This window comes from Bombina bombina, chromosome 7, assembly GCF_027579735.1.
Source record: "Bombina bombina isolate aBomBom1 chromosome 7, aBomBom1.pri, whole genome shotgun sequence".
Taxonomy (NCBI): Eukaryota; Metazoa; Chordata; class Amphibia; order Anura; family Bombinatoridae; genus Bombina; species Bombina bombina.
In genome coordinates this window covers 33,183,573-33,196,072 of record NC_069505.1, presented here as the reverse complement: position 1 = coordinate 33,196,072, position 12,500 = coordinate 33,183,573, and the positions used below count along the sequence as shown (strand labels likewise).

Genomic DNA, 12,500 nt, shown 5'->3' with positions numbered 1-12,500 from the left:
AGTGCCCTATAACTACATATGTGTGTGACCCCCAGTGCCCTATAACTACATATGTGTGTGACTCCCAGTGCCCTATAACAACATATGGATGTGACCCTATAATAACATATGTGTGTGACTCCCAGTGCCCTATAACTACATATGTGTGTGACTCCCAGTGCCCTATAACAACATATGGGTGTGACCAGTGCCCTATAACTACATATGTGTGTGACCCCCAGTGCCCTGTAATTACATAAGTGTGTGATTCCCAGTGCCCTATAACTACATGAGTTTCACCCCCTGTGCCCTATAACTACATAAGTGTGTGATTCCCAGTGCCCTATAACTCCATATGTGTGTGACCCCCAGTGCCCTATAACAACATATGTGTGTGACTCCCAGTGCCCTATAACAACATATGTGTGTGACCCCCAGTGCCCTATAACAACATATGTGTGTGACCCCCAGTGCCCTATAACTCCATATGTGTGTGACCCCCAGTGCCCTATAACAACATATGTGTGTGACCCCCAGTGCCCTATAACTTCATATGTGTGTGATTCCCAGTGCCCTATAACTACATATGTGTGTGATTCCCAGTGCCCTATAACTACATATGTGTGTGACTCCCAGTGCCCTATAACAACATATGTGTGTGACCCCCAGTGCCCTATAACTACATGAGTTTCACCCCCAGCCCTATAACTACACGAGTTTCACCCCCAGTGCCCTATAACTACATGAGTTTCACCCCGAGCCCTATAACTACATGAGTTTCACCCCCAGTGCCCTATAACTACATGAGTTTCACCCCTAGTGCCATATAACTACATGAGTTTCACCCCCAGTGCCCTATAACTACATGAGTTTCACCCCCAGTGCCCTATAACTACATGAGTTTCACCCCCAGTGCCCGCCCTATAACTACATATGTGTGTGACTCCCAGTGCCCTATAATTACATATGTGTGTGATTCCCAGTGCCCTATAACTACATATGTGTGTGACTCCCAGTGCCCTATAATTACAAATGTGTGTGATTCCCAGTGCCCTATAATTACATATGTGTGTGACCCCCAGTGCCCTATAACAACATATGTGTGTGACTCCCAGTGCCCTATAATTACATATGTGTGTGATTCCCAGTGCCCTATAACTACATATGTGTGTGACTCCCAGTGCCCTATAATTACAAATGTGTGTGATTCCCAGTGCCCTATAATTACATATGTGTGTGACCCCCAGTGCCCTATAACAACATATGTGTGTGACTCCCAGTGCCCTATAACAACATATGGGTGTGACCCCCAGTGCCCTATAACTACATGAGTTTCACCCCCAGCCCTATAACTACATGAGTTTCACCCCCAGTGCCCTATAACTACATGAGTTTCACCCCCAGTGCCCTATAACTACATGAGTTTCACCCCCAGTGCCCGCCCTATAACTACATGAGTTTCACCCCCAGTGCCTGCCCTATAACTACATGAGTTTCACCCCCAGTGCCCTATAACTACATGAGTTTCACCCCCAGCCCTATAACTACATGAGTTTCACCCCCAGTGCCCGCCCTATAACTACATGAGTTTCACCCCCAGTGCCCTATAACTACATGAGTTTCACCCCCAGTGCCCTATAACTACATGAGTTTCACCCCGAGCCCTATAACTACATGAGTTTCACCCCGAGCCCTATAACTACATGAGTTTCACCCCCAGTGCCCGCCCTATAACTACATGAGTTTCACCCCCAGTGCCCGCCCTATAACTACATGAGTTTCACCCCCAGTGCCCTATAACTACATGAGTTTCACCCCCAGCCCTATAACTACATGAGTTTCACCCCCAGTGCCCTATAACTACATGAGTTTCACCCCCAGTGCCCTATAACTACATGAGTTTCACCCCCAGTGCCCTATAACTACATGAGTTTCACCCCCAGTGCCCGCCCTATAACTACATGAGTTTCACCCCCAGTGCCCTATAACTACATGAGTTTCACCCCCAGTGCCCTATAACTACATAAGTTTCACCCCCAGCCCTATAACTACATGAGTTTCACCCCGAGCCCTATAACCACATGAGTCTCACCCTCAGTGCCCTATAACTACATGAGTTTCACCCCCAGTGCCCGCCCTATAACTACATGAGTTTCACCCCCAGCCCTATAACTACATGAGTTTCACCCCCAGTGCCCTATAACTACATGAGTTTCACCCCCAGTGCCCTATAACTACATGAGTTTCACCCCCAGTGCCCTATAACTACATGAGTTTCACCCCCAGTGTCCTATAACTACATGAGTCTCACCCCCAGCCCTATAACTACATGAGTTTCACCCCCAGCCCTATAACTACATGAGTTTCACCCCCAGCCCTATAACTACATGAGTTTCACCCCCAGCCCTATAACTACATGAGTTTCACCCCCCAGTGCCCTATAACTACATGAGTTTCACCCCCAGTGCCCTATAACTACATGAGTTTCACCCCCAGTGCCCTATAACTACATGAGTTTCACCCCGAGCCCTATAACCACATGAGTCTCACCCCCAGTGCCCTATAACTACATGAGTTTCACCCCCAGTGCCCGCCCTATAACTACATGAGTTTCACCCCCAGCCCTATAACTACATGAGTTTCACCCCCAGTGCCCTATAACTACATGAGTTTCACCCCCAGTGCCCTATAACTACATGAGTTTCACCCCCAGTGCCCTATAACTACATGAGTCTCACCCCCAGTGCCCTATAACTACATGAGTTTCACCCCCAGTGCCCTATAACTACATGAGTTTCACCCCCAGCCCTATAACTACATGAGTTTCACCCCCAGTGCCCTATAACTACATGAGTTTCACCCCCAGTGCCCTATAACTACATGAGTTTCACCCCCAGCCCTATAACTACATGAGTTTCACCCCCAGTGCCCTATAACTACATGAGTTTCACCCCGAGCCCTATAACTACATGAGTTTCACCCCGAGCCCTATAACTACATGAGTTTCACCCCCAGTGCCCTATAACTACATGAGTTTCACCCCCAGTGCCCTATAACTACATGAGTTTCACCCCCAGTGCCCTATAACTACATGAGTTTCACCCCCAGTGCCCTATAACTACATATGTGTGTGACCCACAGTGCCCTATAACTACATATGTGTGTGACCCCTAGTGCCCTGTAATTACATAAGTGTTTGATTCCCAGTGCCCTATAACTACATGAGTTTCACCCCCAGTGCCCTATAACTACATATGTGTGTGACCAGTGCCCTATAACTACATTTGTGTGTGACCCCCAGTGCCCTATAACAACATATGGGTGTGACCCTATAATAACATATGTGTGTGACCCCCAGTGCCCTATAACAACATATGGGTGTGACCCTATAATAACATATGTGTGTGACCCCCAGTGCCCTATAACTACATATGTGTGTGACCCCCAGTGCCCTATAACTACATATGTGTGTGACTCCCAGTGCCCTATAACTACATATGTGTGTGACTCCCAGTGCCCTATAACAACATATGGGTGTGACCCTATAATAACATATGTGTGTGACCCCCAGTGCCCTATAACTACATATGTGTGTGACTCCCAGTGCCCTATAACTACATATGTGTGTGACTCCCAGTGCCCTATAACTACATATGTGTGTGACCCCCAGTGCCCTATAACTACATATGTGTGTGACTCCCAGTGCCCTATAACTACATATGTGTGTGACCCCCAGTGCCCTATAACTACATATGTGTGTGACCCACAGTGCCCTATAACTACATATGTGTGTGACCCCTAGTGCCCTGTAATTACATAAGTGTTTGATTCCCAGTGCCCTATAACTACATATGTGTGTGACCCACAGTGCCCTATAACTACATATGTGTGTGACCCATAGTGCCCTGTAATTACATAAGTGTTTGATTCCCAGTGCCCTATAACTACATGAGTTTCACCCCAGTGCCCTATAACTACATATGTGTGTGACCAGTGCCCTATAACTACATTTGTGTGTGACCCCCAGTGCCCTATAACAACATATGGGTGTGACCCTATAATAACATATGTGTGTGACCCCCAGTGCCCTATAACAACATATGGATGTGACCCTATAATAACATATGTGTGTGACTCCCAGTGCCCTATAACAACATATGGATGTGACCCTATAATAACATATGTGTGTGACTCCCAGTGCCCTATAACTACATATGTGTGTGACTCCCAGTGCCCTATAACAACATATGGGTGTGACCCCCAGTGCCCTATAACTATATATGTGTGTGACCCCTAGTGCCCTGTAATTACATAAGTGTTTGATTCCCAGTGCCCTATAACTACATGAGTTTCACCCCAGTGCCCTATAACTACATATGTGTGTGACCCCTAGTGCCCTGTAATTACATAAGTGTTTGATTCCCAGTGCCCTATAACTACATGAGTTTCACCCCAGTGCCCTATAACTACATATGTGTGTGACCAGTGCCCTATAACTACATTTGTGTGTGACCCCCAGTGCCCTATAACAACATATGTGTGTGACCCCCAGTGCCCTATAACTACATATGTGTGTGACCCCCAGTGCCCTATAACTACATATGTGTGTGACTCCCAGTGCCCTATAACAACATATGGGTGTGACCAGTGCCCTATAACTACATATGTGTGTGACTCCCAGTGCCCTATAACTACATATGTGTGTGACCCCCAGTGCCCTATAACTACATATGTGTGTGACTCCCAGTGCCCTATAACAACATATGGGTGTGACCCTATAATAACATATGTGTGTGACCCCCAGTGCCCTATAACTACATATGTGTGTGACTCCCAGTGCCCTATAACAACATATGGGTGTGACCAGTGCCCTATAACTACATATGTGTGTGACTCCCAGTGCCCTATAACAACATATGGGTGTGACCAGTGCCCTATAACTACATATGTGTGTGACTCCCAGTGCCCTATAACTACATATGTGTGTGACTCCCAGTGCCCTATAACAACATATGGGTGTGACCAGTGCCCTATAACTACGTATGTGTGTGACCAGTGCCCTATAACTACATATGTGTGTGACTCCCAGTGCCCTATAACAACATATGGGTGTGACCCTATAATAACATATGTGTGTGACCCCCAGTGCCCTATAACTACATATGTGTGTGACTCCCAGTGCCCTATAACAACATATGGGTGTGACCAGTGCCCTATAACTACATATGTGTGTGACCCCCAGTGCCCTATAACTACATATGTGTGTGACTCCCAGTGCCCTATAACAACATATGGGTGTGACCAGTGCCCTATAACTACATATGTGTGTGACCCCCAGTGCCCTATAACTACATATGTGTGTGACTCCCAGTGCCCTATAACAACATATGGATGTGACCCTATAATAACATATGTGTGTGACTCCCAGTGCCCTATAACTACATATGTGTGTGACTCCCAGTGCCCTATAACAACATATGGGTGTGACCAGTGCCCTATAACTACATATGTGTGTGACCCCCAGTGCCCTGTAATTACATAAGTGTGTGATTCCCAGTGCCCTATAACTACATGAGTTTCACCCCCTGTGCCCTATAACTACATAAGTGTGTGATTCCCAGTGCCCTATAACTCCATATGTGTGTGACCCCCAGTGCCCTATAACAACATATGTGTGTGACTCCCAGTGCCCTATAACAACATATGTGTGTGACCCCCAGTGCCCTATAACAACATATGTGTGTGACCCCCAGTGCCCTATAACTCCATATGTGTGTGACCCCCAGTGCCCTATAACAACATATGTGTGTGACCCCCAGTGCCCTATAACTTCATATGTGTGTGATTCCCAGTGCCCTATAACTACATATGTGTGTGATTCCCAGTGCCCTATAACTACATATGTGTGTGACTCCCAGTGCCCTATAACAACATATGTGTGTGACCCCCAGTGCCCTATAACTACATGAGTTTCACCCCCAGCCCTATAACTACACGAGTTTCACCCCCAGTGCCCTATAACTACATGAGTTTCACCCCGAGCCCTATAACTACATGAGTTTCACCCCCAGTGCCCTATAACTACATGAGTTTCACCCCTAGTGCCATATAACTACATGAGTTTCACCCCCAGTGCCCTATAACTACATGAGTTTCACCCCCAGTGCCCTATAACTACATGAGTTTCACCCCCAGTGCCCGCCCTATAACTACATATGTGTGTGACTCCCAGTGCCCTATAATTACATATGTGTGTGATTCCCAGTGCCCTATAACTACATATGTGTGTGACTCCCAGTGCCCTATAATTACAAATGTGTGTGATTCCCAGTGCCCTATAATTACATATGTGTGTGACCCCCAGTGCCCTATAACAACATATGTGTGTGACTCCCAGTGCCCTATAACAACATATGGGTGTGACCCCCAGTGCCCTATAACTACATGAGTTTCACCCCCAGCCCTATAACTACATGAGTTTCACCCCCAGTGCCCTATAACTACATGAGTTTCACCCCCAGTGCCCTATAACTACATGAGTTTCACCCCCAGTGCCCGCCCTATAACTACATGAGTTTCACCCCCAGTGCCTGCCCTATAACTACATGAGTTTCACCCCCAGTGCCCTATAACTACATGAGTTTCACCCCCAGCCCTATAACTACATGAGTTTCACCCCCAGTGCCCGCCCTATAACTACATGAGTTTCACCCCCAGTGCCCTATAACTACATGAGTTTCACCCCCAGTGCCCTATAACTACATGAGTTTCACCCCGAGCCCTATAACTACATGAGTTTCACCCCGAGCCCTATAACTACATGAGTTTCACCCCCAGTGCCCGCCCTATAACTACATGAGTTTCACCCCCAGTGCCCGCCCTATAACTACATGAGTTTCACCCCCAGTGCCCTATAACTACATGAGTTTCACCCCCAGCCCTATAACTACATGAGTTTCACCCCCAGTGCCCTATAACTACATGAGTTTCACCCCCAGTGCCCTATAACTACATGAGTTTCACCCCCAGTGCCCTATAACTACATGAGTTTCACCCCCAGTGCCCGCCCTATAACTACATGAGTTTCACCCCCAGTGCCCTATAACTACATGAGTTTCACCCCCAGTGCCCTATAACTACATAAGTTTCACCCCCAGCCCTATAACTACATGAGTTTCACCCCGAGCCCTATAACCACATGAGTCTCACCCTCAGTGCCCTATAACTACATGAGTTTCACCCCCAGTGCCCGCCCTATAACTACATGAGTTTCACCCCCAGCCCTATAACTACATGAGTTTCACCCCCAGTGCCCTATAACTACATGAGTTTCACCCCCAGTGCCCTATAACTACATGAGTTTCACCCCCAGTGCCCTATAACTACATGAGTTTCACCCCCAGTGTCCTATAACTACATGAGTCTCACCCCCAGCCCTATAACTACATGAGTTTCACCCCCAGCCCTATAACTACATGAGTTTCACCCCCAGCCCTATAACTACATGAGTTTCACCCCCAGCCCTATAACTACATGAGTTTCACCCCCCAGTGCCCTATAACTACATGAGTTTCACCCCCAGTGCCCTATAACTACATGAGTTTCACCCCCAGTGCCCTATAACTACATGAGTTTCACCCCGAGCCCTATAACCACATGAGTCTCACCCCCAGTGCCCTATAACTACATGAGTTTCACCCCCAGTGCCCGCCCTATAACTACATGAGTTTCACCCCCAGCCCTATAACTACATGAGTTTCACCCCCAGTGCCCTATAACTACATGAGTTTCACCCCCAGTGCCCTATAACTACATGAGTTTCACCCCCAGTGCCCTATAACTACATGAGTCTCACCCCCAGTGCCCTATAACTACATGAGTTTCACCCCCAGTGCCCTATAACTACATGAGTTTCACCCCCAGCCCTATAACTACATGAGTTTCACCCCCAGTGCCCTATAACTACATGAGTTTCACCCCCAGTGCCCTATAACTACATGAGTTTCACCCCCAGCCCTATAACTACATGAGTTTCACCCCCAGTGCCCTATAACTACATGAGTTTCACCCCGAGCCCTATAACTACATGAGTTTCACCCCGAGCCCTATAACTACATGAGTTTCACCCCCAGTGCCCTATAACTACATGAGTTTCACCCCCAGTGCCCTATAACTACATGAGTTTCACCCCCAGTGCCCTATAACTACATGAGTTTCACCCCCAGTGCCCTATAACTACATGAGTTTCACCCCCAGTGCCCTATAACTACATAAGTTTCACCCCCAGCCCTATAACTACATGAGTTTCACCCCCAGTGCCCTATAACTACATGAGTTTCACCCCCAGTGCCCGCCCTATAACTACATGAGTTTCACCCCCAGTGCCCTATAACTACATGAGTTTCACCCCCAGCCCTATAACTACATGAGTTTCACCCCCAGTGCCCTATAACTACATGAGTTTCACCCCCAGTGCCCTATAACTACATGAGTTTCACCCCCAGCCCTATAACTACATGAGTTTCACCCCCAGTGCCCTATAACTACATGAGTTTCACCCCCAGTGCCCGCCCTATAACTACATGAGTTTCACCCCCAGTGCCCTATAACTACATGAGTCTCACCCCCAGTGCCCTATAACTACATGAGTTTCACCCCCAGCCCTATAACTACATGAGTTTCACCCCCAGTGCCCTATAACTACATGAGTTTCACCCCCAGCCCTATAACTACATGAGTTTCACCCCCAGTGCCCGCCCTATAACTACATGAGTTTCACCCCCAGTGCCCTATAACTACATGAGTTTCACCCCCAGTGCCCTATAACTACATGAGTTTCACCCCCAGTGCCCTATAACTACATGAGTTTCACCCCCAGCCCTATAACTACATGAGTTTCACCCCCAGCCCTATAACTACATGAGTTTCACCCCCAGTGCCCTATAACTACATGAGTTTCACCCCCAGTGCCCTATAACTACATGAGTTTCACCCCCAGCCCTATAACTACATGAGTTTCACCCCCAGTGCCCTATAACTACATGAGTTTCACCCCCAGTGCCCTATAACTACATGAGTTTCACCCCCAGTCCCCTATAACTACATGAGTTTCACCCCCAGCCCTATAACTACATGAGTTTCACCCCCAGCCCTATAACTAAATGAGTTTCACCCCCAGTGCCCTATAACTACATGAGTTTCACCCCCAGTGCCCTATAACTACATGAGTTTCACCCCCAGTGCCCTATAACTACATGAGTTTCACCCCGAGCCCTATAACTACATGAGTTTCACCCCCAGTGCCCGCCCTATAACTACATGAGTTTCACCCCCAGTGCCCTATAACTACATGAGTTTCACCCCCAGCCCTATAACTACATGAGTTTCACCCCCAGTGCCCTATAACTACATGAGTTCCCCCCCCAGCCCTATAACTACATGAGTTCCCCCCCCCCAGCCCTATAACTACATATGTGTGTAATAATAACGTGATAATTATATAATAATTACAATTTATACACATATAATACTTTAATATACAGACACTGTACATAAAATATAAAATGCTAATAAACACTCTTGTTCCTGTAGTATCTGCATTAAATGACAGATCTGGGCTAAATGTGTTAAAATATTATGATCAGTTTATTGTCATAAATTTATGTCCAATACTGAGAAAATTATAACAAAACCAATGGCCAGTACGGGGATCGAACCCGCGACCTTGGCGTTATTAGCACCACGCTCTAACCAACTGAGCTAACCGGCCTACGAGTAAAGATGAAGGAGATTTGCACATGTGTACTATATAGTTATGCACGATAAACCTGATAAGTCACTGGTCATTATATCATTGTCCCTATCTGTGCTTACTAAGCGCAACATAAAGAAGTGACTTCCAATTATTTAGAAATATTACAGGAGCAATCTGTAGATAGAATTGTGTGATCAACAGACAATTCTCCCTTTATACACATAAGTTTTATTATACAGTAACCTATGTATTGTCTGTAGGTGTAGTCATGGTAACTTTATTATATACATATACACTATGTTACTATCAGTATCATTATACAGTAACCTATGTATTGTCTGTAGGTGTAGTCATGGTAACTTTATTATATACATATACACTATGTTACTATCAGTATCATTATACAGTAACCTATGTATTGTCTGTAGGTGTAGTCATGGTAACTTTATTATATACATATACACTATGTTACTATCAGTATCATTATACAGTAACCTATGTATTGTCTGTAGGTGTAGTCATGGTAACTTTATTCTATACATATACACTATGTTACTATCAGTATCATTATACAGTAACCTATGTATTGTCTGTAGGTGTTGTCGTGGTAACTTTATTCTATACATATACACTATGTTACTATCAGTATCATTATACAGTAACCTATGTATTGTCTGTAGGTGTAGTCGTGGTAACTTTATTATATACATATACACTATGTTACTATCAGTATCATTATACAGTAACCTATGTATTGTCTGAAGGTGTAGTCATGGTAACTTTATTATATACATATACACTATGTTACTATCAGTATCATTATACAGTAACCTATGTATTGTCTGTAGGTGTAGTCATGGTAACTTTATTATATACATATACACTATGTTACTATCAGTATACAGTAACCTATGTATTTTCTGTAGGTGTAGTCATGGTAACTTTATTATATACACATACACTATGTTACTATCAGTTTTATTATACAGTAACCTATGTATTGTCTGTAGGTGTAGTCATTGTAACTTTATTCTATACATATACACTATGTTACTATCAGTATCATTATACAGTAACCTATGTATTGTCTGAAGGTGTAGTCATGGTAACTTTATTATATACATATACACTATGTTACTATCAGTATCATTATACAGTAACCTATGTATTGTCTGTAGGTGTAGTCATGGTAACTTTATTATATACATATACACTATGTTACTATCAGTATCATTATACAGTAACCTATGTATTGTCTGTAGGTGTAGTCATGGTAACTTTATTATATACATATACACTATGTTACTATCAGTATACAGTAACCTATGTATTTTCTGTAGGTGTAGTCATGGTAACTTTATTATATACATATACACTATGTTACTATCATTATACAGTAACCTATGTATTGTCTGTAGGTGTAGTCATGGTAACTTTATTATATACATATACACTATGTTACTATCAGTATACAGTAACCTATGTATTTTCTGTAGGTGTAGTCATGGTAACTTTATTATATACATATACACTATGTTACTATCAGTTTTATTATACAGTAACCTATGTATTGTCTGTAGGTGTAGTCATGGTAACTTTATTCTATACATATAAACTATGTTACTATCAGTATCATTATACAGTAACCTATGTATTGTCTGTAGGTGTAGTCATGGTAACTTTATTATATACATATACACTATGTTACTATCAGTATCATTATACAGTAACCTATGTATTGTCTGTAGGTGTAGTCATGGTAACTTTATTATATACACAGTGGCGTAGCGTGGGTTGTCAGCGCCCAGGGCAATGCAAGTATTGCGCCCCCCCTAACCCATTAGCACTGACGGAGTCTCTTCCACCAGTACAGTAGGGAATGGGATTGGCAAATTTGCTTTGAATCTAGGAGCCTGCAGCTCTCCAGAGCTGGGCAAATATATACAATATTACATTTTAAGATTTATTCTAGTTTTACACATGGGGGAAAGCCCCCCTTAACCCACATCTGGTGGTCACGCCCTGATCTGTGAAACTTCATGGTACAAATACTGCAGACCACAGGGTGCACCCACCCCCACATTGCAGCACCCCATATTGTATATGTGGTGCAATAGGTTTTTGGTAAGTCGTTAAAAAGAGGAAAAGGGGACACACAGGTTGGCAGCTCTTACATAAGGTTGTCCCTGCTGGGCAGACTATCTTTTGGGTGCCAATGACATATAAAAGTGGGGTATATATTCTACCTTAATAAATATAACAATTGTAAGTAATAAATATAAAAGGGGCATGGGACAGACAACCCAGCATTACATTCATATATGGGGGGAGGGTGTATGGTATTTAGGGGGTGCTGTTAAATTTATTTACCAACACAAATTATAGTTATTTTTTTTTACTTTAAATGCAGTAAGGGTGGGTTTAATGTATATAAAAAAGGCAATGAGCACCCACACCCTAAAAATCGGTAAAAGTCCACACCTCAGGAGTCCAGCAAGAAATAGATTCGAGATGGTGAATTCATAGGACTCCTATGATAGGAGACAAACACAGTGAAATGCCTGGTGAGCAGCACAATCCTGGTGCCAGACAGCACACAAATCCCTAAATCTACTTCTGCCCTAGGAAGATCATGGAGGGGAAAAATCAAATACAGGAAACAAGGTCTCATTTTTGTCACAAATATACTTTTTTTTGTGCAAGGAAAAGATGGCGTAAGTTGTAAACCGGTCAAACATGAAAGTATGGTCTCTGATCACCCCACCAT

General features: G+C 44.2%; 1 non-coding gene and 1 pseudogene across 1 annotated transcript; both read right to left on the bottom strand.

Moving 5' to 3' along the window:
• Window positions 1-12,500, bottom strand: part of LOC128636198 (transmembrane protein 245-like) — a 58,107-nt pseudogene that overhangs the window by 45,122 nt on the left and 485 nt on the right.
• On the bottom strand, window positions 9,675-9,748 carry TRNAI-AAU (transfer RNA isoleucine (anticodon AAU)). Its single transcript has one exon. It is a non-coding gene; the product is annotated as a tRNA-Ile (tRNA).